Source organism: Pinus tabuliformis, chromosome 2_1 (genome assembly GCF_031772625.1).
Source record: "Pinus tabuliformis cultivar Carrire ecotype Pingquan chromosome 2_1, CPIR1, whole genome shotgun sequence".
Classification (NCBI taxonomy): domain Eukaryota; kingdom Viridiplantae; phylum Streptophyta; class Pinopsida; order Pinales; family Pinaceae; genus Pinus; species Pinus tabuliformis.
In genome coordinates, this window is record NC_142299.1 from 10,592,745 (window position 1) to 10,617,790 (window position 25,046).

The following is a 25,046-nucleotide window of genomic DNA, read 5'->3' on the forward strand; positions in this document are numbered from 1 at the left end:
CAGGGGTAAAGGAGAATACGCACTTCTTGTGCGTAGTTCATCCATAGTGCAGAGTTGGAGTTTTATGCCGGTTGAGGTGTGAAGGTTCGATTATGCGTGCAGGATTTGGTAGGAAGGTTGGGTGGCTCAGATGAGCACCTCTTCTTGTGCAAAGGTGCACGACATGGTTGTAAAAGGTTGTTCTATGCCTTGATTGTAAAATATTCTAAGTATAGACTTGGAGCTTTTGCCAAGTATACTTGCTGGTTGTACTATTGAAGAAATTGATATTCTTAATAAACTGTTGGGCAGACTTTTAGGGAGTTTCCCCTCCCTTTATACTTGTTTGCAATTGTTGATGTTCTCGGTTAATTGCATATGGATAATGAATGAGTATGGGCTTCATTAAAGTATAAAGGATAATACTTTTACTTGGTTGCGAAACACAAACTAAGTATGTTAATGTTGGAGTAGGCGTAGTCCACGAATGTTAGTATTTTTCAAAAGAAAGCGTTCGGTGGTGCCGCACCTCGCTACAAGCGGTTGGAAGACTACCGCAGGTGTAGGGGCGTGACAGTTGGTATCAGATCTCGGTCAGAGCTGGTGAGCAAAGGTTGCTCGTGGCAGTGATAAGGGTACTTGCAAGTGAAGGAAACCGTTTCACACGAAGTGGAACAAGGGTTGGTTTAGGTTGCAGGATACTCGGTGGAGTTGTTGAATGGTCGAGACTAGATCACAAAGGAAGAAGAAGCTGGTCGAGATGGCAGCTGGGTCTCAAGCCGGGTCTAGTCATGATGACAAGGATACTACTATTGGGTTCATTGAAAAGGCGTTGGAAAAGATAGAAAATATGGAGATTTCTTTGAAAGAAGAACTCGATGAACTCCGAACACAAAATGATGAGCTTAAGACAAAAAATGAGTACACTGATCTTAGGTGTGTACAACTTGAACAAAGGGTCAAAGAGGTTGAGGAATCAAGAAATCAAGGTCTTGCAGAGATCGTGAACTTGAAGAAGACTCTTGAAGATACAAAGAATGAGCTTACGGTTGTGAAAAAGGCCGTGGGGCATAACTCAGGTGGAGGAGTGCCTCATATGAAGGTCAAAGAACTAGAGTCTTATGATGGTACAAGGAAGGTAAAAACTCTTGGCAACTTCTTGTGGGACATGGAGCAGTACTTGGAGCGGTTGAACCTGGTTGATGGTGAAACACAAGTCAAGGTGGCTACTCAATTCCTAACAAAGGATGCTAAGATGTGGTGGCGAAGGAGGGTGGATCAGATTGTCAATGGCAGTGCTGATGACATCACTTCGTGGAGTGACTTGAAGAAGGCTTTGCAGACCCACTTTAGTCCTCAAGACGATACATGGGAAGCAAGGACAAAGATCAAATACATAAAGCAAACCGGAAGCCTACAAGAATATCAGCGAGAGTATTCAAGTGCAGCTTTGGAACTCCCTGACATGGCGGAGAAAGACAAGGTGTTCAACTTCATTATGGGATTGAAGCCTTGGGCACGCAATGAGGTAAGGAGGCAGAAGATTAGAACACTTGAAGAAGCTTTTGCTGCGGTTGATAGGTTGGTGGATCACTTTGATGAGACTTCTGATGACAAGAAGAAGAAGTCCGAAAAGCCAAAAGAGAAGAAGGATGATGGTGCTTCGAAAGCAGATGATGGTTCGAAGACAAAGAAGCCTTTGAAGTGTTGGATATGTGCAGGACCACACATGGTGAAGAATTGTCCCTCTAAACCGAAGGTGGCTGCTGTGGCACAATCCGAGGAAAAGAATGATGATGCTTCTGTGGGGATGATGCAGATACTTGGTGCTTCTGCTACTACAGAAGTAGTCTCTAAGAGGGACCCGGAAAGAAACAAGTTGGAGTATGTTCGAATGAAGGTTGGAGGTACTAATGTACTCACTATGGTGGATAGTGGGGCTTCTCACAACTTCATGGGAGAAGATACTGCAAGAAGAATTGGGCTGAAGTTTGTACCGGCAAAGGCACAAATGAAGACAGTGAATTCTCCTCCTATGGACATTCTTGGTATAGCTGAGAAGGTGGACACTACACTTGGTGAATGGACCGGAAAGGTGGACTTCACTATAGTGCGGATTGATGACTACGAAGCTGTATTGGGGATGGAGTTTATGAAACAATTCGATGCTATGATTGTACCACATTTGAAGAAGCTCTACATTTATGATGGAAGGGAAGATGTACCCATTGGTGTGCCTACCATTGGTGCAACGAGACCTGATTGTAAAGTAGGAGCAATGCAAATGGAAGATAAGGAGAAGGTGAACAAGCGGTTGTCCACTGTTGAGGCAAAGCTTGTGGAGCAGTCATTGGTCATCAAGACACTTTCAGATAGCATCTTGGATTTGACAAGAAGGCTAGAGCTGGTAGAAGATGATGATGATGATGAGCTATATGTGAGGCCGGATGTCTAGAAGGAAGACCGGGTTGCTTATCTACAAAGGATGGAGATTGAGGATCCTGATAGGTGGATCGAGTTGATTAGTGAGGGAGAGCCTTCAGGCTCTACTCCCTCTACATCTTCTTAGATGGATGAAGAAGATGGGACTCATTGTTAGCTACTCATGGCAGTGAGTCCTTAAACATGTTTGAGCAGGTATGATTGATGGTGCAGGGATGGCTTGGCATCAAGCATCATGACATGTTGCAGATGGGATGGATGGAGTTTCCATGGACCTGAGCATGGATTATGGAGATAGACTCTTGAGGAGTCAAGGATGTGGCAGATGTTTGAGGAACAGTTGATGATGACATGAGGATGTTCACTCTCATGGATTGGGTGTATGGTTGGACTGATCACCCAACTAGTTCAGACATGGGGACGCGTAGTGTACAGAGATGTGTTGGCATTATGCTGAAGTACCATGACAAGGTTCACATGGTGACATTTGGATCGAGATGACATCTTATGGAGAGCATACCGTGGAGGTGCATGCCTCGGTATGGTGAGCTTGGTGGCAGTGGTCACTGAGCTGGGACATAGTGGAGAAGAGTCTCTACATATGTTGCAAGGATGTTTGCCTTGCGAAGAAGAGTTCACATCACGGATAAGTGATGATCTTGGTGGATGGCTACCAGGATGGTATGTTGTCGAGGACGACAATGATTTCCAGTGGGGGAGAATGTAACGCCCTGCGTTCTTGGGCACGGGCGCGCGCTCCCTCCGTCGTGGAAATCGACTAAGTGTCATCGCACTTGGGCGCACGATTTATCTATGCGTGCGAAGGTTATATGCGATGAAGAATGGGAGACAAGCATACTCCAAGCCGACGGTGATAAACAAAGACTTGGGGGCGCTCATGTTAACATTCGGAGGGTCGGCCCAAGGTAATACGCACAAGTGTTATGCGTATATATAGAGGCGGGTTGCGGTTCATTTGGAGCAAGGAATCTCGCTCTCTCATCTACACATAAAGGGGTAAAGATCGGCACAGGGGTAAAGGAGAATACGCACTTCTCGTGCGTAGTTCATCCATAGTGCAGAGTTGGAGTTTTATGCCGGTTGAGGTGTGAAGGTTCGGTTATGCGTGCAGGATTTGGTAGGAAGGTTGGGTGGCTCAGATGAGCACCTCTTCTTGTGCAAAGGTGCATGACATGGTTGTAAAAGGCTGTTCTATGCCTTGATTGTAAAATATTCTAAGTATAGACTTGGAGCTTTTGCCAAGTATACTTGTTGGTTGTACTATTGAAGAAATTGATATTCTTAATAAACTGTTGGGTAGACTTTTAGGGAGTTGCCCCTCTCTTTATACTTGTTTGCAATTGTTGATGTTCTCGGTTAATTGCATATGGATAATGAATGAGTATGGGCTTCATTAAAGTATAAAGGATAATGCTTTTACTTGGTTGCGAAACACAAACTAAGTATGTTAATGTTGGAGTAGGCGTAGTCCACGAATGTTAGTATTGTTAAAAAGAAAGCATTCGGTGGTGCCGCACCTCGCTACAAGCGGTTGGAAGACTACCGCAGGTGTAGGGGTGTGACAAAATTAAATCCATGGGAAACTTATAAACATGGTCTATGCATCTGCTGATTAAGCGTACATATAAGTGCAGACTCAGAGTAAATCAAAATTTTGAGAGGCACTGATATTGGAAAATCCTTGCACTGTAGGTTTTTCCATTCTCCATTGGCCATGACAATCCTCCATGGGAAAGTCTCATGGTCGACTCTCCTCGTGAGAGAAACTATTAAACTATCTTATGGAATGGCACTTCTCTTGATGATCATTACTCTTCAATCGCAGATTTGCAAGGCACATAATTATTCTACATGCCACCGCAATGTCAACTATACAAAAGGTTTGAGGAAAATCTGAATACAATGATGAATACGCTTATTAAAGACACGCTCCAGAAAAGGTTTAACACTTCTGAGTATGGACGAAGTCCTAACCAAATATATGGACTCCTACAATGTCGGGGAGATACAACACTCGACCAGTGCTACAGTTGTTCACAATAAGCAAACAATACTCTTCGACAAAGTTGTGGTAATGCAGCTGGAGGTTAAATTTGGTTTGATTACTGCTTTTTACTTTATGAGAACTATAATTTCATGGGGCAATTTGATACCACTCATGGATGGTATCTTGGGAATCTAGGGAATGTGTCACCTAGCACAGATGCCTTTGATGAGGCTGTTAGTAACCTATTGAACAAGTTGAAAGATGAAGCAATATTTGGATCTAAATTATATACTTCTGGAATGACTAATGATTCTTTGGTGTGGAAATGTAATTCCAACTGCAGTGCTGTTTTGCAAAACCGCCAATGTACCTCCCCGCACCGCTTTTGCTGAACATCGGTATTCCTTGGAGGGGCGGCGATCACATCCAGCTGCTCACACGTGCCCGGAACTGCACCGTTGTTTTGCAAAACCGCCAACGTACCTCCCCGCACCGCTTTTGCTAAACGTTGGTATTCCTTGGAGGGGCAACGATCACATCCAGCTGCTGACACGTGCCTGGAGCCACTGTTCCAAAACAGCCTTTCCTTGATGCTTTGACCTCCAGGGAATTACAAACAACCGTCAGATTAAATCAACGGTTGTGTACAAGCCTGCAGCATATGGATTTAACGTGAAGTGAAAGTTTCATTGACTGCTATTTTTGTCCATAAAGCAATTAAATGAAATTAATATAAATGTACTTCCGTGGGTAAAAGTAGGTAAATGTTTAATTTTGTTCTTTATTCACGGATATGTGATATGTAATGTTTTTTTTGTTCATTGTATATGGTATGTAATACGCAGTAGCAGCGTGAAAGGGAAAAATGCACAACAGTGCGAATGTAATGTTCTGTTGTTGAAATTTCAATGTAAGGGAATGCGCAGCAGCGCTGTGGTAATGTTTTTTTTGGGCATATGAAATGTAATGCAGTAGCAAGTGAATGATATGTTTTTTTTTTACACAGCAGTGTGTTAATTTCTTTTTCAAAAACAGAGTATTGCTCTTTGTTGCAGAGGCAGAGTAAATTTCTTTTTGGAATTGGTGTAATCCCTCTGTTGGAGGAAGAAGAAGATCTTATTTTGTAACAGCAGTATTTTTAATGAATAAAAGTGTTCCTTGTGCATGTGTACATCTCTGTCTTCAGCAAACAAATTTTTGATCCTGTGGTAAAAAACATAGCATTTTCTCTGTTCAAATTTTTGTTTGAAATTACCAGAAATTTCCAACATGGTATCAAAGCTTGTCCAGGCTCTTTGAATGTGTCAAAGAAGCTGAAGGAAGGATTTCTTGTTGCAGCGGCTTCTCCAGCAGAGTGAAGACTCAGTCAAAAATCAAAGGTATTTTTCAAGCCAGTTATTTAAATACTTGACTGTATTTTGAAACATACTTTAGAGTGCAAGAATGGCTGGCTCGAGCACCAGCACCAGCACTATCATGGGTATCTGTAATACCCAACTCCCACTATTTAATGGGAAAAACTATGACTATTGGACAATAACCATGAGAGCCCTGCTTGCCTCACAAGACTTATGGGAATTTGTTGAGGATGGTTTTGAAGAACCAGGAGATGAAAATGAGTTTAATAATTTAACTCAGGCAAAGAAAGATCTGTTGAAGAGCAATAAGAAGAAGGATTCTAAAGCCCTCCTCTTCTTATATCAAGCAGCGCATGAGAGTGTGTTTCCAAGGATAGTAGCAGCCAAGACATCCAAAGAAGCATGGAAAACTCTCAAGATAGCCTATCAAGGCATGGAGAAAGTGAAGACAGCAAAACTACAGTTGCTGAGGAGAGATTTTGAGAATCTATGCATGAAAGAGTCAGAAAATATTGACTCATTCTTCACACAGGTGATTGGTCTGGTCACACAAATAAGGTCTCATGGAAAGATTCTTGAAGAAAGGAGAATTGTGGAGAAACTATTGAGAGTCCTACCCTCAAAGTTCGATGTGATTGTTACCACCATAGAAGAGACAAAGGATCTCACAAATTTCTCAGTTGATGAACTACATGCATCACTAATAACACATGAGGAGAGATTGAGTAGAAATGAAAACTCATCTCTAGAGCATGCCTTTAAGACCCAAATGTATTTTGGAAGAGGAAGAGGTCAAGGGAGAGGAAACAAGAGAGGAAGAGGTAGAAGAAAAAACAGAGGTGGAAGAAACAGCCCATCAAACACTCAAGGAAGAGGCAGCAATCCAAATCAGAACCAAGGCCAAGGCAGCAACAAACAAAGTGGACAACATCATGATCAAGGACAAAGGTATGAAAAATCCAATGTCCAATGTTATTATTATAAAAAATATGGGCATTATGCAAATGAATGTAGGAAGACGAAGCATGATATGAGTAATAGAACTAGTGAAAATATCACTAGAGAAAATGTCAGCGAAGATAATTTGTTGTTAGCCTATAATATAGCTGAAACAAAGAATGATGATTTATGGTTTCTAGACTCCGGTTGCAGTAACCATATGACAAGAAACATAGCCCTGTTTTCTAAGTTAGATCAGAGTGTGAAGTCACAAGTCACACTAGGGACTGATAGTAAAGTTTTTGTTATGGGAAAAGGAGAAGTAAATATCCTAACAAAGAAAGGTGAAAAGAAAACCATAGCAGATGTCTATTATGTTCCTAGAATGAAGTGTAACCTCTTAAGTATTGGACAACTTGTTCAAAAGGGGTACAATGTTTTCTTTGAGAATGATGTATGCACCATCATGGATAGAAAACCCAGCAAACGATGTATTGCTGAAGTGAAAATGACAAGGAACAGGATGTTCCCTCTCAGGATAAAAGTTGATTTAAAAGATGGAGTAGAAATAGCAGCAGTTACACAAGAGGCTTTCCAAAGCGAACCAAAGGATGAAAATTGGTTGTGGCACTTGAGATTTGGACATCTCAACTTTGGAGGTCTTAACTTGTTGAGTAGAAAAGGAATGGTAAGAGTACTACCATTGATAGAGAAACCAAACAGCCTTTGTGAAGGTTATATCTTGGGAAAACAACACAAAGAAAGTTTTCCATCAGGGAAAAGCATAAGGGCAAAAGCACCCTTAGAGATTGTCCACTCAGACTTATGTGGACCGATGCAAACTCCATCACTAGCAGTTAACCAATATATTTTAACATTCATTGATGATTTTACTAGAAAAACTTGGGTATATTTTTGAAGAACAAAAATGGAGTGTTTGAAAAATTTCGCAATTTCAAAGCACTTGTAGAAAACCAAAGTGGGCTGCATATCAAAGTTCTATGAACTGATAGAGGAGGTGAGTATATCTCCAAAGAATTTCTATATTTTTGTAGAGAAAATGGAATTCATAAGCAATTTACCACAAGGTACACTCTGCAGCAAAATGGAGTTGCCGAAAGGAAGAATAGGAAAATCATGGATATGGCAAGGAGTATGCTAAAGGAAAAGCATTTACCAAATGATTATTGGGCTAAAGTTGTACACTGTGCAGTCTATATTTTGAATAGATGCCCTACAAAAGCAGTCATGAACAGAGTGTCGAAAGAAGCATGGAGTGGGACAAAGCAACGAGTCACCCACATGAAAGTTTTTGGATGTGTGGCTTATGCACACATTCCAGATCAGCTAAGGAAGAAGTTGGACAGCAAAGGAGAGAAATGTATTTTCATTGGATACAGTGAGGAATTCAAAGCTTATAGGTTGTATAACCCATCCACCAAGAAGTTTTTTGTGAGCAGAGATGTTCAGTTCAATGAGGAGGAAGCTTGGGATGGAAGCATAGAGAAAAAAGTGAATGTTAAAAGCTCTTTGTCACATGATGAAGATGATGAGGATATGGATGCAATACATCCCCAAACAACACCACCAACATAAGGGCAGCAAGAGACACCCTTGAGGAGAAATGAAAGTGCTTCTCCGAGCACATCACAAGGAGGAAATTCAAGTGCACCTTCAAGCACTTGTACACTAAATGAAAGAGGTAAGAAGTTCAGAAATTTAAGTGACATTTATGATGAAGGTATGAATTCTTTGTTTGCTTTATATTGTCATGTTGATGACCCTATTCATTTCGAAGATGCTATTAAGGATAGGAAATGGATAGAAGCTATGGATGAGGAGATCAATGCCATAGAAAGAAACAAGACATGGGATTTAGTTGAATTACCAAAAAGAAAAGAAGTCATTGGAGTTAAATGGGTCTACAAGACCAAGAGTAATGCTGAAGGAAAAATATAAGGACACAAGGCAAGACTTGTTGTTAAAGGATATAAGCAGCAGTATGGGAGAGACTATGAGGAAATTTTCTCATCGATTTCTAGAATGGAAACAGTGAAAGTAGTGTTGTCCATAGCAGCACAAAACAAGTGGAAAGTTTACCAAATGGACGTGAAGTCAACATTCCTAAATGGAGTGTTAATGGAAGAGGTTTACATTGAACAACCTCTAGGCTATGAAAAGAAAGGCCAAGAGCACAAAGTGTGCAGATTGAAGAAAACTCTTTATGGGCTGAAGCAAGCGCCAAGAGCATGGTAGAGTAGGATAGATTCCTATCTACTGGAAAGTGGATTTGAAAAGTGTGAGGGGGAACCCATCCTCTACATCAAAGAAAAGGATGGTAAAATACTAATTGTTGTGTTATATTTTGATGATGTTATTTTCACAGGTAATGATGATTATCTTATTGAAAATTTCAAAACAGTCATGAAAGAAGAATTTGAAATGACTGACATGGTTTTGCTGAAATACTTCTTAGGAATAGAGGTAGAACAAAATGGAAATGGGATTTTTATCTCACAAGCGAAATATGTTAATGAAGTGTTGAAAAGATTTAATATGCAGGAGAGCAAGGTAGCAATCACTCCCACAGTGATGAGATTAAAACTTAGGAAAGAGGACAACAACAAGGATTTTGATCCTAGGTTGTACAAGAGCATAGTTGGTAGCCTCATGTATTTGATAGCAACTAGGCCAGATATAATGCATGCTGTTAATTTAATTTCCAGATTCATGGAGAGGCCAAAAGAAGCACATTGATAGGCAGCAAAAAGGATTCTGAGGTATGTTAAAGGTACTAAAAGGTTTGGCATTTTATATACTACTTCAGAATGTTCAGATTTAATTGGATACACTGATAGTGATTGGGCTGGAAGTGTAGATGATCGGAAAAGCACATCTAGTTATGTTTTTCACATTGGTTTAGGAGCTATTTCACGAGCTTCTAAAAAACAGCCTATTATAGCATTGTCTACAGCAGAGGCAAAATATGTGGCAGCTACAACAGCAACATGTCAAGCAGTTTGGATGAGAAGGATGTTAAGAAGTTTATGCCAAGAGCAAGTAAAAGGAACTGTGAATTTTTGTGACAATAGCTCAGCTATTGCATTATCCAAGAATTCTGTGTTTCATAAGAGAACGAAACACATTGACACGAAGTTTCATTACATCAGAGAATTGGTAAGCAATGGAGAAATTGTTTTACAACACTGCAGAACTCAGGAGCAGGTTGCTGACATTTTGACCAAACCATTGGGACATAAAAGTTTTGAGTTTTTGAGGAAATGTCTGGGTATGACTGATAACCCAGCAGTTGAAATTAAAGGGGAGTGTTGAAATGTAATTCCAACTGCAACACTGTTTTGCAAAACCGCCAACGTACCTCCCCGCACTGATTTTGCTGAACGCCCGTATTCCTTGGAGGGGCAGCGATCACATCTAGCTGCTGACACGTGCCCGGATCCACTGTTCCAATCACCGACGCATAATGTTCATGCGATTTTGACCTCCGGGGAATTACAACAACCGTCAGATTAAATCAACGGTTGTGTACAAGCCTGCAGCATATGGATTTAACGTGAAGTGAAAGTTTTGTTGACCGCTATTTTTGTCCATAAAGCAATTAAATGAAATTAATATAAATGTACTTCAGTGGGTAAAAGTAGGTAAAAGTTTAATTTTGTTTTTTATTCACGGATATGTGATATGCAATGTTTTTTTCGTTCATTGTATATGGTATGTAATACGCAACAACAATGCGAAAGGGAAAAACGCACAGCAGTGTGAATGTAATGTTCTGTTGTCGAACTTGCAATGTAAGGGAATGCATAGCAGCACTGTGGTAATGTTTTTTTTGGGCATATGAAATGTAACGCAACAGTGAGTGAATAATATGTTTTTTTACATAGCAGTGTGTTAATTTTTTTTTTGAAAAATAGAGTATTGCTCTCTGTTGCAGAGACAGAGTAAATTTCTTTTTGGAACTGGTGTAATCCCTTTGTTGGAGGAAGAAGAAGATCTTATTTTGTAACAACAGTATTTTTAATGAATACAAGTGTTCTTTGTGCATGTGTAAATCTCTGTCTTCAGCAAACAAATTTTTGATCCTGTGGTAAAAAACAGAGCATTTTCTCTGTTTAGATTTTTGTTTGAAATTACCAGAAATTTCCAACACTTGGTTCGAAAGATTTACGCTCTGGTCCAGTGCATTAGAGATATATCTATTGACAACTGCACAACATTTCTGTCACAAACAATCTTATACATTTTTCAACAGTACACTGGAAGTCGAGGAGCTCAGGGTCTGATGGCAAACTGCATAGTTCGCTATGAAATGTATCCATTCTTTAATTCGATTTCGTCTCCTCCTCCTGCAGAAGCGCCAGCTAATACGCTGGTGCCTGCTACAGGATCGAATCAGATCACACCATCGAGTCATAGTACGCATAACAAAAGGTATTCAAACAAATTACCCATAATTCTAGGTGTTGCTGGCGGCTTGGTTCTAGTGTTATTATTGGTATGCGTATTTGCAACTTGGAGGAGATTGAATTCTCTAGTTGGAAGCAGATCTGGAGGTATTGTATAAATTATTTGGTTGGGCTTTGATTTGATGTATTTTAGATTTACTACATATAGAGGCAAACTAAGAGAGTTGATGGATCCCCTAAGTCCTTATGCGCATAACATAGAATGCGTCCTCTTATATCGCTATCAAAATATGATATTATGGATCATCACAGCTACAATTTATTTACTCTGCTAGACTATTGTTAAAGTTTAGCGAAATGATTGCAAGAGCAATTTAGACACATTCAATTTTTGCCCCTATTTTTTTTCTCATGTAGCTGTTTATTGTTGGGAATTTTTGATAATTCCAAACAAAAATTGAACAGAGAACAATGCTCTATTTTTATCACAGGATCTTAACACAGGGAAGCAAAAATTGTTTGGGAGAACAGAGTTCACACATACACACAAAAACTTATATTCATTAATAAAAACTGCCTGTTACAAAAGGATCTTCCTCTTAACAGAGGGATTACAACCAGAGACTACTTCTGATGCAGTTTCAAAAACCTTCACTGTCTCTCCTGAAATATACTCTATCTCATCTTGAAAAATGTTACACTGATGTGTGTAAAATTTTCATTACATTCACGCGCTGCTGCATTTCACATTACAAAAAAAAACATTCGTGTTGTTCTTCACAATGGCACCCAGGCCATAATATTTATCCTTCAAAATGGATACAATACAGTCTCTGCACTGCTGTGCATTTCAATAATAAATCTCTGTGATTCTGTTTGCAAGTTTACACTACTGTGTAAACAAAATTTCATTATATTCGTGCTGCAGCAAATTCCTTTTTTGTTTTCACAATGAACGAACAGCAACAAAAACAAAACATTACAATGCCTTTTTACTTTTGCCATAAAACCAAAAACTACACCCATGAAAAAAAACATTAAAATTAAAAACATTTACCTAGAATCTATGAACCATCGTAAATTACATTAATTGCATTACTGGAAAAAACGACGGTCAAATTGAAACTTTTACGTCACATCAAATTCATTTGCTGCAGGCCTGTACATAACCCTAGTTCAATCGGACGGACATCAAACTTGCTTTCAATCAGACCGCTGACGGCAATATCACACAACCACTTCTTGCCGAACATTATACTCCAGGAAAAAAGTTGTTTTCCAAAACTGCTCATCCACGTGTCAATCGATGGATGTTATCACTGCCATTTGAGAAAATACCACCAACTTGTGAAAAGCGGTGCGGGAAAGTACTGGCGGTTTTCAAAAATGTTTAAGCTTGTTGTTTTAACGGAGCTACAGTTGAAATTACCATTTCAACACTCCCCTTTAATTTCAATTGCTGGGTTATCATTCATACCCAAACATTTCCTCAAAAACTCAAAACCTTTCTGTCCCAATGGTTTGGTCACAATGTCTACAACCTACTCCTGAGTTCTACAGTGCTTTAAAACAATTTCTCCATTGTTTGCCAATTCTTTGATGTAATGAAACTTTGTGTCAATGTGTTTTGTTCTCTTATTAAACACAGAATTCTTGGATAATGCAATAGCTGAGCTATTGTCACAAAAAAACACAGTTCCTTTTGCTTGCTCTTGGCATAAACTCCTTAACATCCTTCTCATCCAAACTGCTTGACACGCTGTTGCTGTAGCTGCCACATATTTTGCGTCTGCTATAGACAATGCTACAATAGGTTGTTTTTTAGAAGCCCATGAAATGGCTCCTGAACCCATGTGAAAAACATAACCGAATGTGCTTTCCAATCATCTACACTTCCAGCCCAATCACTATTAGTGTATCCAATTAAATATGAACATTCTGAAACAATATATAAAATGCCAAACCTTTTAGTACCTTTAACATACCTCAGAATCCTTTTTGCTGCCTGCCAATGTGCTTCTTTTGGCCTCTCCATGAATCTGTAAATTAAACTAACATCATGCATTATATCCGGCCTAGTTGCAGTCAAATACATGAGGCAGCCAACTATGCTCTTGTACAAACTAGGATCAAAATCCTTGTTGTTGTCCTCTTTGCTGAGTTTTAATCCCATCACTGTGGGAGTGATTGCTGCTTTGCTCTCCTACATGTTAAATCTTTCCAACACTTCATTAACATATTTCGCTTGTGAGATAAAAATCCCATTTCCATTTTGTTCTACTTCCGTTCCTAAGAAGTATCTCAGCAAACCCATGTCAGTCATCTCAAATTCTTCTTTCATGATTGTTTTGAAATTTTCAATAAGATAATCATCATTACCTGTGAAAATAACATCATCAACATATAACACAACAATTAGTATTTTAGCATCCTTTTCTTTGATGTAGAGGGTGGGTTCTCCCTCACACTTTTCAAATCCTTTTTCTAGTAGATAGGAATCTATCCTACTGTACCATGCTCTTGGTGTTTGCTTCAGCCCATAAAGAGCTTTCTTCAATCTGCACACTTTGTGCTCTTGGCCTTTCTTTTCATAGCCTAAAGGTTGTTCAATGTAAACCTCTTCCATTAATACTCCATTTAGGAATGCTGACTTCACGTCCATTTGGTAAACTTTCCACTTGTTTTGTGCTGCTATGGAAAACACTACTCTCACGGTTTCCATTCTAGCAACAGGTGCAAAAGTTTCTTCATAGTCTCTCCCATACTACTGCTTATATCCTTTGACAACAAGTCTTTCCTTGTGTCTTTCTATTTTGTCTTCAGTGTTATTCTTGGTCTTGTAGACCCATTTAACTCCAATGACTTCTTTTCCTTTTGGTAGTTCTACTAAATCCCATGTCTTTTTTCTTTCTATGGCATTGATCTCCTCATCCATAGCTTCTATCCATTTCCTATGCACTTTCATTTCTCCTCAAGGTTGTCTCTTGCTACCCTTGTGTTGGTGCTGCTATTTGGGGATGTATTTCAGCGATCTCCTCATCATCTTCATCATGTGACAAAGAGTTTTTAACATTCATTGTTTTCTCTATGCTTCCATCCCAAGCTTCCTCCTCAATGAACTGAACATCTCTACTCGCAAAAAACTTCTTGGTGGATGGGTTATACAGACTATAAGCTTTGGATTCCTCACTGTTATACAATAATAATTAAACCATTAATCTCAAAAACTTAGTTAGAATGCACATATTGCATTTATGGATTCTAGAAACATGCTCTACTTAATGAAAAGTGTAAAAACTTCATAAAGATGAGTTTTATTAAATAGCCTCATAATCGTTTAGTTGAAAAAAATAAAAATAAATAAATAAAGATGAGAGGATGAAAATAAAAACATTGCTAGTAGTGTAATCGACTCTATGGTAAAGCGACTCTACAGTACTATAGGCCTTGATTTCATCGAGTATTGGGTCATGAATCTTTGGGGTTGAATTCTCCATTTGGTAATCATTCACCTGATTTCCTCATTGCTTAAATCTATGTCTCCATGCAAGTAGTTTTCCCCACTGCTTTCTCCATTTTCAACATTTGAGTGCTATGTTTTATCAATTAGCCAACTATTTGATGAAGGGAAGGGGAGGCAGATCTAGTGGTCTAGTAGTTTGAAAATGGGAAAGAGGTTGATATCATCTCTCGAGCTCCCAAAATATGTAGTGATCTAGGTCGTCAAATCCAACAGGACGAATTAGTGACAAAGTATGCACCTGCATCATAATGTATTTTTATGTCACGATTCTTCTCCAATTTATGTCTTATGGTCTTTCCTTTGCAACATTAGCTACAATTGCTAGTAGTTATAAACCATTAATCATATATCACATGTTTAAAAAAAGTTATCTATTTTTTTTTATTTATACTCCTAAAACTTTCAACTTTTAATATTGCTCAGCCTCTAACACCGATTTAAAAAAACAATAAATTTGAAACCACAAATGCCCTTTTATTTTATTTATTTTCCAAAAAATACCAAAAATGGTTTGGTCGTTCTTATCACCAAGAATTCCAATTTCAATTTTGAAACGAAATGCAAAGTAAAAAATCAAATTGTGCGACGAAAGGCAATCTAGATTCAACCAACTTACTGACTACACGAACGACACGTTAGCAATACAATTTCTGGGTGGAAAAGGCCACAAGTGGAGGAAGCAGCGACGAAAATTGCTTGCATGGAGATGTAGATTTAAGCAATGAGGAAATCGGGTGAATGATTTCCAAATGGAGAATTCAACCCCAAAGATTCATGATTCAATACTCAATGAAATCAAGCCCTATAATACCGTAGAGTCGCTTACACTGCTGTCAGTGTTTTTTATTTTCATCCTCTCATATTTTTAATTTTTTTGAACGAAAGGATTATGAGACTATTTAATAAAACTTGTTTATATATCTATATATATATATATATATATATATATATATATATATATATATATATATATATATATATATATATATATATATATATATATATTACACTTTTCATTTAGTAGAGCATTCTTTTGGAGATTTAAACCCATCACAGTGATAAACACAATATGTGCTTCTACCTTTTCGGCTCACCTCTTCTTCTACTTTGATTAACTTTTGGTATTTTGATTATTATTAATCCCCTTTGCATTCTCTTCAATTGTTAGGATAAAGATGATTAATGTCCACCATGAATGTGTGTGTTAATTATAGTGATTATGGCGTTTCCATACCTATCTCTACGTTATTAGATTAATTTTGTCTCTTAAATTTTATAGTATAGTATAGGTTAGCTACAACTAACATGAAAAGTTATTGTCTCCTATGTTGTTTAGGGTTGGTGGTGAATGTATTAATATTCATTGAGGGAATTTCCTTTTTCAAGTGCAAAAGTATTTTCGTATAGGAAAATAGGTGGAAAATAGGATGACCCTTCCTTCCTTGAATTCTTCAAGTAGTGTATGGAAGACTTTTTTTTAGAAAATGTTAGATCTCTTCCATGTGTGGTGTCATGAGAAACATGGATGATGGAAACCATCTTCTAGAGGCTAGTTTGGAAGGTTTTTATGGAGAATACAAAAGAGAGATCAATCCAGGATTCTCTGTGGGAACAAATTTCATCACCAATAACCAAATCAGAGGACTTTATTTTGCAACAGTTCATTCCTATCCTCTCATATGGTAAGTCTCTATCTTTTCTTCCCGTGTTTATATTGCATAGGAGAGATTAAAAGCTTGAGATTGATAGGTTCATACAAAGTTAGATCTATTATCTAGAATTCTATCTATATTTGAGATGTTGGGTTTTTACAGAAATTGATTGAGTCACAACAGTTGTTGCATTCATTCATGTAATCTTATAGGCATGTAGTTCATTATTATAGTAGCAAGTGTTCATTGCGTGGTCATAATGTTTGAGTTTGAAATAATATATTGAACTGTGATTTGAACTTTTAAAGGCTAGTTGGGGTAGATGAGGAGACCCAACTTTCATTTTTTCAGAGTTGGATAAAGAGCCAACTTGAAGATGGAAGCAGGATATTGAAAAAACCAGTTTTGTTTGCAGAGTTTGGGAAATCTTATAAAGACCCATGATTTCACATGAGTGAGAGAGACAATTTACTTGATGTGGTTTATAAACACGTATATGCATCTCCTAAATGGGGAGGAGCAGGTGGATGGGCCATGTTTTGGCAGATGGTGGAAAAAGGAATGAGTTCATATGGAGATGGGTATGAGATTGTTTTGTCTAAAAATCCATCCACAATAGCTTTGGTTTTTGGTATGTCTCATAAGTTGGTCATTTATTTACGAGGATGTATGAGTATAAGAATAAGAGGCAAATCCATGCACATCGCCCATGAAATCTATCAGAGGTTGATATTGATGGCCAAATTGTGTAAATATTTGTTTGAATGGCATTTGTTTACTAATTTTTATATTCAGTGATTTTCTATATGTCACGATTCTTCTAGAATTTATGCCTTACGGCGTTTCCTTTGCAACATTTGGTGCAAATGCTAGTTATGTCACTATGTTAGAATTGGACTATTATCCTTCTCAATTTGTATTAGTACTATAATTTAATTTTCATGTTACATGTTAAAATCTTTATTTTTTAAATTACACCTCTTTCCTTTTTAGGTAAAAAATTATCAATTTTATATATGATTATTTTGTTAGTGTATTATGATTTATTTATTAGTGTATTATTTTATTAGTTTGTATTAATTTGTAAAATTAATATACGTAATTTAATAAATTTGGTTAATATAAGTATAAATAGTTTTTAAGCCTATGTTATTTGATATTGTTTACCGTAGTTTCATAATTATATTAAGTAAAATATACATTAATAAAATTAATATATAAAATTCTATTATATATATATATATATATATATATTTAAAAAAAAATTCTAAGTAATTTTTTTTCCTTTATTAAAATTAAAAAAACCAACAATAATATTTAGAAAATTGGAAACTCCCATGTAAAATTATAGACCATTTAATTGGTAACATGGGATCAAACATTTACCCTACCATCTAATTGCTGACATGGGATCAAACATTTACCCCAGCAAGATAACTATTAAGAAAACATTTTTTAACAACAATTTTTAGCAAAATAATGAATTTAAGTGGTTTAAAATGAGCATAAATAAATTCAGCATCTAAAAATAAAATACAGGAGGCACTCTAAATTATGGTTCCAAAAATTTCTTACTAATATTTAACCAAAATTAATTAAAAAACAAAATAATCAAAATTAATTAAAAAACAAAATAATGTAGAAAATATCAATAACCTGAGTTGTTTTTAAGAACGAAGCTTCGGCATATGTGTGTAGCTGACTCTCTCCGCCTGAAGTTATCTTAATTTGAGATTTGGGTCATCCAAAGGTTAATTGAGCGCTCTAAAAGGTTAATTGTTGACTTTCTGGACCCTCGTATACTTGATTTGTGTGTTTTAAATATTTCGCAAATTTGAAAGTGAAGTTAGATCGTTGATTTAATTTTTTTTGTTTTTTTCAAAATAAATAGCTTTAAATGGGTTATAAAAATAAAAAAATGTGTAATTAAAATAAAGTCTAATGGATTGAAAAAAATCAACCATGGACTTTCTTCATCTTTCAATAACCCAAATTTATTATTAAATAACCAAATAAGATAGGGATATGATCAATTTTAAATTTGGTAAAGCGGACACCAATTCATGTCCATGAATAAAATTTTCTTCTCTTTTCAAAATATTTGAAATTTTATAATAAAAATAGGAATAATTTTACAATTAAAATTAAAATTAAATATATAAAACAATTCAACCATTTTTCAATTATTTAATAACCCAACTTTATGATAATTTTGTAATAACCCACATTTACAAGTATAAGAATATAATTCATTTGAAAATTTGGTCTTATCCACCTAACGTCGTGCCTATTCCAATTCATGGGGAAAAGCCGCCTTCTAATTTTTTCGATCACTTCGTAGTCAGATTTGAGCATTGAAGGAGCCCAAATGAGAGTAACGAAAGGTTACTTGTGGATTAGGTAGGGCCCTTTTGTGTTTAGCAAACAATCCGGGTTAAAATAAAGAGGGGTTGCCTTGTCTTCATATATGGAAATTTTGGAAATTAATATAAAAGTATGCAAATTTAATCATATAAATTAAATATATTTTATATTAGTTTAGATTTATCTTTAACTTTAAATTATATATGGAAATTAATATGACAAGTATATATAAATTAAATATATTTTATATTAGTTTAGATTTATCTTAACTCCGGATCTATCAAGTGTTCAGAGTGATCAAATCTCTTTTTACTCTAAAAGAGGTTTGCATCTCAAGGGGATTTGATCTTTCTAGGTGAGCCTCTGAAGATGGGTGAAGTATTCACTTGAAACGTCGAGCTCTACAAATATAATAAACAGGATTCTAGAAGTTCTAGAGTTATGATCTTTGGGTATGTGGTATTGATATGTCGTGATATTGGCCCATGGTATTGTTAGAAAACTTATTTAGAAGTTAATGGTATCCATGGTAAAATGGTGGTAAATATTCATGGTTTGTATGATCCGAATGTAAACAAGAACGCAACAAATTATAGATATAAACATAAATACAGAGATGCAGCAGAAATAGCACTTCATTTCATTAATACAAAAATATTGAACTATGCTTACAAACATAATGAGAATAAACTAGCTTGGGCGATGGTAGCTTATCTCTGAGAAGAGATGTGGTGTCTGCATGCCTCTGAACAGTGTTACAATGAGGCTCAAAGGACTATTTATTATTGAATAACAAGAGAAATCCTTAAACAAATAAAACCCTAACCCCAGAAGATGTAACGCCAAGAGTTTATGGGCCACGTTAGGGTTAGATGGGCAGCCAACTACATGGGGTCGTAACTTGGTCATATTATCTTCGTTTGGCATGTATGATACTTTGTTGGCAAGGCCTCTCTGAGTAGTACAAGATTTTTCGTAGGCCTTGCCTATGGCAATGGACCTGCATAGAAAAAAAACATCGTTTAGGGGGTCAAAACTACACCAGAAGTTCAAGACCCAAAAAACTACTAAAAATAGTAAACGCTGAAATAAACAAGGAAACAGATGAAACTGACTGGAGGTCTAGGTGGAATAGGCAGGTTGCCACCAATATCCACCTGGATCACTCCTCACCCCTTAGGAAGCAATGGTCCCCATTAGGTGCAGAGCCTCCATGAGGTGAGGAAATTTCTATTGAACCTAGTCCTTGGTGAACCACTTGCCATGGTGAAGGAGTTGGACTGCTTTGACAACTCAATATGGCTGGATCCTTTGTTGGTGAGTGTTCTTGACCTGCGTGTCCATGAGCTGATCAGTTGTGTCTTATTCCATGCAGTCCGGGTTGAGCTTTGTTGGTGTGATTTGTTATGCAATATCGGATCTGTTCAACAACGGTGGAAAGTATGGCCGAAGGCAGTGTACATTAAACACTGGGTACAAATCAAGGAATGAGGGGATGCTGACCTCGAAGGCATTGTCATCGACAACCTTGGTGATGGTGTATGCCCCTGATCGGAATCTAGATTTGGGGCAAAAATTAGCTCAAAAATAAAAGTTCTTGGAATCGCTTTAAACTAGAACAACCACATCTGTCTTGGCAAAACAATCCCAATGCAACTTGTTTCATTCAAAATAGAGTTTGTATGAAGAAGATAGAGCCCGCTGATCGCTTTGTCAAACATAAGAAATTATTGAAAAACATGCACAATCACTACACCGTCAGCAATTCGTATTACTAACATGGCAGGTGATTGTGCAAAGTCAACGGTGGTCAACGACTCAATCATAGTTCGCTAAGTGTCAAGTTTTTATTGGCTATCACGTTCGGTGCATTGGTAAGTTTTGATTGGTTTGAAAGTGGATCAATGAGGAGGGGACAAGTGGCAAGCCCAGAGGCCGCCACGTGTCCCTCCCCAAAGGACCGGTTATGGGAAGTGATAAAATTTTATGGCAGGATGGGTGGTCAAACTCGAGACCTGCTCCGCACAAACTTTGCGACATACCGTTGCACCCATGCTTTGGATATTAACCAACAAAGGTCTCTGCATATATTTGTTGTTGAATAAGTTTGGAGTTGAGGTAAACCGTTGGTAGTTACTGCCAACCCAAACCACAACATGTGACCACACCACACATAATTGGCGGCTTCACAAACCACAATAGTTAACCATAATTGCGATGGTTATTGCCTCCCATGAGAACACACCAACAAAACTCTGACGGTCAGGGCAAATGGTAACTAGAAACGATGGTCAACACAAACAGTAACCAGAAACGGCGGTGAGCAAACCGTAGCATTTACTGCTCCCCATGTGTTCACTCCACTAACCGCTGGGTTATATAAATCGTAACTGTTTGCAACTAACCGTGCCGGAAATGCCACCATGTGACCGCCTCCACTCAAACCTCCAAATCAACAGTTTTGGAACCATGTGGTATTAGCGCTAAGCACGATCAATGCTTAATTAATTTGCACTTAACCATTAATTAATTAGAAATTAAGGTTGGCGGACTTTTGGCGGTCCAATAATCTCGACACTAACTCCAAAAATAGCACGACTAACTAGAGTTCCTCCAATTTTAGAGGAGGTTTACTAGGGGGAAATTGTTTTGACCATAACTGGATCAAATCTGACCAAATTGAGGACATGAAAAGGTGTTCCTAGCTGACTTTGATGCTTTGAGTCCATTGAAGCATTTTTTAGGAGAAGTAGAGCATTGTAAACATAACGTTTTTCCATTTTGAGAAAATACATAGCCTCAAGCCATGGAAAATGGACCAAGGAGAGGTAGCCCAGGAGGGATGAACTCCTTTATTAAAACATTGTGTTAAGTGTTATTCTTGATGGTTTGTTGTACATTTACTTTATGTTGTTTAGAACTTGTCTTTCATGTTATTTTTCTTATGATTCTAACATAAAAATTGACATAAATTTACTTGTTTTGATTCATAAACACCACAAGGGAGCCTATGCACATGAAGCAATTGACAAGCATTTGTTTTTAATTCTGAAGTTGAAATTAGCACAAAAAAACTAGCATTCAACAACAAATCAAGTTGGTATTAGAGCAAAGGTTATTTGCTTGATTGCTTGAGTTTTGTGCAAGTAGGGTTTTAATGGTTGCAGATTTGTGAAGCTTTTTGATGCATTACAAGTGTAATGGCATCTTCAACAAGTAATGTTTCTAATCCCTCTTCCTTAGCAAGATTATTTGATGAAGAGATGTTGCAACAACTTATCATAATGATAGATATGGTGCAAGAGATGTATGAAGATAGGAAGGAGAACATTATACTTCAAGAGTAGTTGATGGCTACGAAGGAGGAGAAGCAAGAGCTTCTTGAAAAGATGCATGAGATGAAATTCAAATCCATGATGCCAAGGAAACGCTAGCCAAGTATGTGCATGAAAATGAGGTATGCAATTCAATTTCATCTTCAATTTCCTCTCAAAATGAATGTTTTGGTGCTTTTGAAAGACACACTAGAGGAATAGGGTCCAAATTATTGATAAATATGGGCTATGAACGTAAAGGGTTAGGCAAACATGCACAAGGCATAGTTGATCCAATTGTTGTTGAGGAAAGGCCTATGTATTTGGGTCTTGGTTATGGACAACATGATGGAGAATGCTCCAAAGCCAAGGAGGCACATGAAAGTGTTCCAAGTAGGACTTACATTACATGTTCATTACCTCAAGCTTGTGAAGTTTGTGTTCATGAGGAATGCAAAAGTTTTATACCCACTTTGCAAGAGGATGCTCATAATCATGCAACTAGTGGAAATGGAAAACAAGATGATGTTGAAAGCTCTAAGTTCATTGAAATCATTGTTCGTATTCCAAAGAGAGCCACTACCTCATCAAATTCACTTCCTCAAGAAGGTGAAAAAGGTGAATTTGCAAGGTATAAATCCACCTTTAATCAAGTTTCTTTTGATAATGATAAACATGGTAAATCTTCACATAAGATTTGGAGAAAATTTACATGTTACTTTTGTGGTTTGAATAACCATACTAATTCGAGGTGTTGGAAGAGGACAACCATACACAAGAAAATTTCAAAGCAAAAGGGACATAAATTGAAAGGTCCATTGGATAATGAAAACCATGTTGAAAAGAAGATGCAATTATTTTTCATTCATTGCCATAAGCAGGGCTATCTTGTAGACAAGTGTTGGACTTTGCATCCAATAAGTCATCCACGACATTTGAAGAAGGTGGAGAGACATTTTGGCAAGAATGGAAAAGAGGATTCCATAATTTATGAGGGTCAGGATGATACACATGATTACGTGCAACTGAAAGAAGCACCAATGAAATGGTTTGGAAAGATATGGTTAGATTTCTTAACCAAATAAGGCCTTGCATTTCTTTTGATAATTGATGCAAATAAAGCAAGATTTTCATTTCCTTGTTGATGAATTTCCTTATTATCTGGATGCACTTCTTTTCTCCTGAAAGTATGTTGCATATTTCATGAAGTAAGATGTTGGAAAAGTAGAGTTATGTTGACTCACTTAAATGCAGCAAAGATGGCAATTTCAAAATACAAATTTGCATGCATGATTGCATTCTTGAACTTGCATGTTTATGCCAAGAAGGTATTCGAAAGTGGAGTATTTTGACTCACTTTTTTGCAGCAAATTTCATCATTCCATCTCTTTAATTACTCGTACATACCCATGGGATTCTTCTACTTGTGATTGTACTTGTGAGAGAGTTAAGAATTGTTATACATGCATGAGAGTTTGTGTGTGTGAATAGTGGAATTTTTAATAGTTTCATTGTGTTTGCACATGCATGAGTGTTGGCTTGTGTGGTCGATTGATTGTACATGTATGTTATATCGACTTGGAAGAGTTGATTTTGTCTTAAAAGATAAAAGGGAGATGTGACGAATTGTTTCATGAGAATGTGGAATTTTGTTGTAAATCATCAATTTATATTCCTGCATGAGTGTTTTTCAAACACCAGTAACTTCAAAAAAAAAGATGAGTGTGTTTCTTGTGATAATATGTCATGGGATTTTGGAAGGTTCATGCTTGAGAAATAGGCTCATGATTAGCCTTCATTCTAAAATAATGACATGAGCAGAATGTTAATACTGGAGGATGATGGAATCAAGAAGTGAAAGTGGGCTAAAATGTCATTTGATGTGTTGATGCAAATAAGAGAAAGAGATGGAAAATGCATTATTCTAGATGTGGAATTTGGAACCATGAAGATGGGCTTAACTTGGAAAAGTGGTTTCCAAGGAGAAGCTTGCATCAAATGCATGTTTTGCAAAGGAGGAACTTGATTCTCAGTGGGAAGGCCATCAGTCAGCTTTCCAAGCACCAAGGGATTTCTTTGGTACAACAGGGTAATCAACAAGCAACCAGAAAGTGTTGGATTGGTTCAGCAGAAAAAGGAGAACATTGGTTGAAGTGCTAAGCCATTTGCAAGGTAGGGCATGTCAGTGAACCCTAGTGGTTGTCATGGAGATTTTTCCAAGTAGAATCAATTAATAGAACTTGGGAAGGAGAATAATATTCAACTCTCAATAGATAACCAACTTTTGTGGGTCCAAAAGCCTGTCAATGGGAAGGAGTGATCGGAATATGGATTTGGGGCAAAAATTAGCTCAAAAATAAAAGTTCTCTAAATCACTCGAAACCTAAACGACTGCGTCCATCTTGGCAAAACGATACCAATGCAACTCATTTTGTTCAAAACGGAGTTCGCATGAGGAAGATAGAGCCCGTTGACGGCTTTGCCAAACAAAAGAATTTTTTGAGAAAAGATGCACAATCATTGCACGATCAGCAGTCTGTACTTCTAATGTGGCAAGTGTTTGTGCAAGGTCAACGATGGTTAACAGCTCAATCATAGTTTTCCAAGTGTCAAGTTTTTATTGGTTGTCAGGTTTGGTGTGTTGGAAAGTTTTAATTGGTTTGAAAGTGGAATAATGAGGAGGGGACAAGTGGCAAGCCCGAAGGCCGCCATATGTCCCTCCCCAAAGGAACGGTTATGGGCAGTGATAAAATTTTATGGCAGGCTGGGGGGTTGAACCCTGGACCTACTCCGAACAAACTCCATGACATACCATTGCACCCATGCTTTGGATCTTAACCAAAAAAGGTCTCCCGCATATATTTGTTGTTGAATACGTTTGGAGTTGAGGTAAACCATTGGCGGTTACCGCCAACCCAAACCACAACATGTGACCACACCACACATAACTGGTGGCTTCGCAAACCACAACAATTAACCATAACAGTGACGGTTATTTCCTCCCATGTGAACACACCAACAAAACGCCGACGGTCAGTGC